This window comes from Beta vulgaris, chromosome 5 (assembly GCF_026745355.1).
Source record: "Beta vulgaris subsp. vulgaris cultivar EL10 chromosome 5, EL10.2, whole genome shotgun sequence".
Classification (NCBI taxonomy): Eukaryota; Viridiplantae; Streptophyta; class Magnoliopsida; order Caryophyllales; family Amaranthaceae; genus Beta; species Beta vulgaris.
This window is the reverse complement of record NC_079206.1, coordinates 19,303,724-19,309,723: the sequence shown is the minus strand read 5'-3', so window position 1 is coordinate 19,309,723 and position 6,000 is coordinate 19,303,724.

Genomic DNA, 6,000 nt, shown 5'->3' with positions numbered 1-6,000 from the left:
ATAGTTAACTTCAATATTTATTTTTTCAAAGAAGTTACCCAAAAAGGAGTATACAACTTTTTAGCTGCTAAAAAAAATGTATAAATCTAAGAAAAAAATTCAACCCTCGAAATATTTATATTACCAATTTTACTAAAATACTTGTAAAATATCTTATCTTTAACGTAAATATATTTAAATTACATCTCTGCTATTGTAAAATGAACATTGAATTTTCATAAAAATAAAACAATTAATAAAAAATAAAAGGAAAAAGAAATAAAAAGTATTGGATAATAATTCTGCTTTATACTATTATATAATGTTAATTTTCTAGACCGCTACCTCTAAATCTCATTACTTGTAGTAGCGTTCCACAACCGCTACTCATAGGACATGTTTGGCAAAACTAGCGGTTCTAGTAGCGGTTAGCGGTTGTAGTAGTTGTAGCTGTTGGGGGTAGCTGCTAGCTGTCTACTGGTAGCTGTCAGCGGTCATCGATTAAATTAGTTGTTCAATTAGAAGTATTTGGCAAAAGTAGCTGTTGGAATTGTAAAAGATTAAAAAAACATTGGTTAATAATTCTACCTTATGATATTATATAGGGTTTATTTCATAGACCTCTACCTCTAAACCTCAAACATTACTTGTACTAACGTTCCACAACCGCTAATTATAATCTACTCTAACTGCTACCCGCTACTACAACCACTACCTTACCAAACACTCATAATTTTCTTAAGTAGCGTTCCAATCTTGTCCAACCGCTACCTCAAACGCTAGTGCCAAACAGGGCCATAATCTACTGCAATTGCTACCCGCTACTACAACCGCTACCTTATCAAACTCATAATTTTCTTAAGTAGCGTTGTAATCTTCTCAAACCGCTAACCGCTACCTCAAACGCTAATGCCAAACAGGGCCTTTGTTTAATTATAAAATTAATTAAATGAAAGATGTACATTTTAGATTAAAAAAAATAAATGGCGAAGCAAGGAGAATACGTTTCAAAGCATCCAGGTATGTTGTCATCCAAGGAGTGTTGCAGGGCTATATCTGCGATGTTTAGAGAAGCATCACTGGGGCCAATTCCTACAAGATCTACATGAAGGGACATTGTGAAAATCATTCTGGTGGACGTATTTTGTCTAATAAAGCATTGCGAATGGGCTACTATTGGCCAATGATGAAGCAAGATGCGATAAGGTATGTCACAAAGTGTGACTGTTGTCAGTGACATGCAGGTATGACGCACAAACCTTTTAAAATCTTACATCCCACTCTAACTCCTTGACCTTTCATGAAATGGGGAATGAACATAGTTGGTAAGCTACCTCCATCCCCAGGACAAAAGGTCTGTATGTTGGCACTAACAGATTACTTTTCTAAATGGATTGACGCAGAATCGTTCCTATAGGTACATGACAAGGAGGTAATCTCTTTTAACAAATTAACATTATTTGCAGGTTTGGAGTACCATCAGAAATTATATGCGACAATGGGTTATAATTCAAAAGTGACAAAACCAAATGTTTTTGCGACAAATGGAACATCACGTTGCTAATGTCAATGCCCAACTATCCCCGGGATAACAGACAAGCTGAGTTCAACAATAAAATTGTCATATGCACATTGAAAAAGCATCTCACGGCCAAGCAAGGCAAGTGGGAAGAAGCATTACCTGAATACCTGCCATCCTATGGGAAAATCGCACAACGCCACACACTGCGACAGAGCAAACATCCTTCTCACCGGTGTATGGTTATGAAGCGGTCCTACCATTTGAGGTAAGCATCCAAACTGCCTGGTACGACTTGATGATGGAGTAGCAAAATCGTGATGAACTCATCAACGACTAGACACCATAGAAGAGTTGCGAGACGCGGCGCCAATAAGAATTGCGGCATAACAACATATTGTCGCAAGGATCTTCATCAATAAGAATGTGCATGCTAAATCATTCATTGAAGGCGACCGGGTGCTACGGAAGGTCTTCCAAAATACGCAAGATCCAAACACAGGTAAATTAGGACCAAAGTGGGGAGGCCATATCAAATGATCAACAACGTCGTTGGCAACAATCCATACGAATTGACGCGACATGATGGAACTACAATCCCACACAGCTGGAACGCTATCCATCTCAAAAATTATCATTTTTAGCTATGTACTTTATGGTATCTCATTTTCCTTATTTTCCTTATCTCATTTTCCTTATATTATCGCAAGGTCGCGTTAAAGTGTCAACGACGAAAAATTATTATGTGCTCCTTTTTCAGGTTTTTTTATGCTTTAGGAAGTCAATAAGTTCGCCAAGTCCAGACATGGCGATCAATGATTATATTTCCCAATCAGTAAATTGGATTGACAAAGTTCTAAATAAGACATCAATGTCCATGTTAGGGTCCCAAGACGAAGAGTGGCCCATCATGAACTGGTACATCAGCTTGGCCCTTACGTGGGTCGTTATCTCAGCCTCCACACTGTCAATTTCATCCTTCATGTTTACGACCTGCGCCTGCAACGTCTCCACCTCTTCTTCACAAATTGTCAAAGCATCTTCCTCTTTAATAGCCTTCTCCCTTAGCATCTACAGTTCTTCATCCTTTTTCTTCGAACTCTCCTCAGCAACAGCAACAGCCCTCAGATTAACCTTATGGATTTCCAAATCTTTCTCCTTCAGAGAGGTATCTCTCTTCTCCGCCCTAGGCTTCATCAATTGATGACTCCTTATCAGCGACGACATCTTTTTCTTTATCGTCAGGAAGTTCTAATAAGCCTGAATATGCGAGGATTATAATAAAAAATCGCTAAGAGAACAAATCAAAAGTAAAAAGTATAGATGACTGTTATACCTAAAAGATTAGTTCAAGCCATCAGACATTAGTCCAGGCATGGAACGCTTTCACAGACGTTCTTCAGCGCAGGGGAAGAGAAACTTCTCTACTTCAGGCCAAATCGACCTATCCAATGACATAAAATCATTATGAACAGTGACGCTGCAAGAGTGACCCTCTTTGAGAGGAGAAGTGAGAAACTTAGACTTGAATTTTCGCATGAGGAGCGTCAATTTCATGATCGTCGATGTTAACGACAAACTGTTCTTTTCTAGACGTTGTCGGAGACGACAACACCGCTTTTACCACTACAGAGTGTTCAACACGTTCTTTCTCTATTTTCCTCTTTTTTAAAGCTTAGGTGATAACCACATTGTCCATAGATCCCCTATGCTTTGACTGAGAATCTGTTGTTACGAAAAGAAAAATATCACAAAGGATGTCAAGAACAATAGTGTAACGAGGTCTCAGTGATGCGATTACCTGATTCCATTGTAGAACAACTTTCTTGATCGGGGTTGGTGACTTTCTTGTACATCTTTTCTTTAGGGTCAATCTCAACAAACTCTTGCACTTCTGTTCAGAAATGTCATGATGTCCCAGCAGCCTTGGTTTCAAGTTTGTAAGAAAAACGACGTAATAATAATGTTAATGACAAGACACTAAAGGAATTCAAAAGAAATTTCACGAACCTTCTATATTCCATCCTCCTCTCAGGAACGTTCCTTAGTCCCCAAAAGAGGATTTCTTAACGAAAATATAACGATTTTTCCATCCTCTATCATCCGCTTGCATACCCTCAACCAATGCATTCATCTTCGCACTAACGTGGAGCGCCAGACGATTCCTAGTCTTGACTCTAATTTCATAGCAGTCAAGTAAGTCTTGAAGGGGGAAAGGGTCATCTCATTCAGTAGTGACTCTGTCCATAACGCTTAGTACTCTCCACACTTGGGGTATCAGTTTCTCAGGACTTATTCCAAAAACTTGCAACAAATCTCTGACTATGGGGGCATCAGTGTTTTGATTGCGTAGGGCTATTCTTTGAAGTTGTCACAATTGTTTCATGACTCTTGTTGTATTCCCCACTTCAACATACAATTGGGGGCAAACTGTTATGGCTAAATTTTTCAGGTTGATGTTGACGCAAGCAGTCGTGACATGACGCTGAGATTTAGTTAAATGGTTAACGGACTAGCAAGGAATAAGGGAGACCAAGTTTCTGTACATTCAATCAGTTCAAATGCTTAAGAGAGTGGTCAAGCAACGTGCCAAAAGAATAGGAGAATCACGTCAAGCTCCTAGCTAACTACTTTCGATATTCATGGGATTGAGCGAATGGGAGGAGACTTATATAAAGCTGATCACATGGTAAAAAAGAAAGGGGTTACAAGCTACTTACAATATTCATACGCACAAAAGCATCCATACTCAACAAGTGTTTAGTATTTCATATTCAAGACTATTGTCATTTACATTTCCGCTTGATCCTTATACTTGGATTCATTTTTCTAGGGTGTATTGACTGTCGTTAACTCTGAACGTCAGTTTGCATATAGTAGATTGGTGGACTCATTTTCACCCGCGTTTTTTTACCCATCTTCATTAGGGCTGTTCATAATGACCCGATCTGGAAAATCGGATATCTGATCCGACTTTTTAGGTTTTGGATATTTCGGATCGAATATGGATATACATTTTTTTTAATTTCGGGTATCCAAAATATTCGATTTTAAAGTAATATTTTCATTTCAGTGAAAAGGGAGAAACCCTAAAAATAAATAGTCACACCGCAATAGAGAAACATCATCTTTTCTCCTTTCCTAGTCTAATTTCAAATTTGTAGTCCTCTCCTCTACTTCGTGGTTCATCAGTTGTTAGGCATCGGTGCCCGACGAACTATGGTTACTCTTTTCACGATTACATCATCTGCTCGCAAGGACAGCCGACAGTCATTCGTCGATTCTCAGGCAATAGCATCACCAAATGGGTTAATTACTATAATTTTTATTGTGGCATTCTTTAGTCTATTTATATTGCAGAAACTTTGCTTAAACATGATAAGTTTTTGCTACTTTACCCCTATTGAAGAATTAATGCTCAAAATTTTGAAATTAAACATACCTTGCTGAACAAAATTAGAGCTCTTGATCTATTACTTTGGTGAACGAAAAAGAAAATGAGTAAGTTAAAGTGATTGCAATTTGCAGTGATGAGAATATGACATGAGATATTGAGATGTCATCGCATAAATATGTGGTTTGCTACTGTATTTTTGTGGTATGCTACTATACTTGAAAGAATTGTTCATTGCGGTTTTTTCGCGTCACCATTTCCTTGTGTCATTCTCCCTTTGATTTTCCTTGCATTTTCATTCATCTAGTCACTCGAATCTGGTTGTTGACGTCCCAATATTGATTTGTGTCGCTAAGGCAAAAATCTGCATAAACACTAACCAAGGCTTAGTAATATGGCTGCAGGAGCAATTAATACATCCCACAACTCATACCTTACGTTATCATCATTAGAAGCATAAAATGAAGGTATGATAAAAAAGTCATCCTAAAGGTAATATGAGTGACCAAACAATGCATATATTGAGAAGAAGCGGATTGTACATGCATATAGAAATTCCTAGTATCTCAGCATACAATTATCATGGCTGAGCTAGCAGTGGCGGATTTACTTAGGGTCACTGTTGGTCACGTGACCAACTATTATTTCTGAAAAAAAAAATTTCATTTGAAGCGTTTCTCTCACACGCGAACTAACCCAGTTCCTCTTTCTCTCTCTTTCTCCTTCGGGAATCCGACGCGAAAAACCCTAAGTAGCAGCGAGTCAGCAACGGCCGATGCAGTTCAGACTTTAGATCCATAGCTTCAGGCGATGGTTTATCTTCAGGCAACAGGTCAGACTTGTGACTCGTCACCAACTTGCCGGTGAGTTTGTCAGTTTTCTCGATCTATTTTGTTTTGTTTGATTTTGTTAGGGTTTTGTCCGATCTATTCTTTTTGTTTGATTTTGTTAGGGTTTTGTTTGATCTATTCACAAAGAATCTATAGGCGACAACGGGCAGCAGGGGTGACAAACTTCAATCTTCAGGTATTCTTCTAATTCAACCTTCTTAATCTTCGCTTAATCGCTTCTTCAATTATTCTTCATTGAATCATTGTTGGGTTGTTGT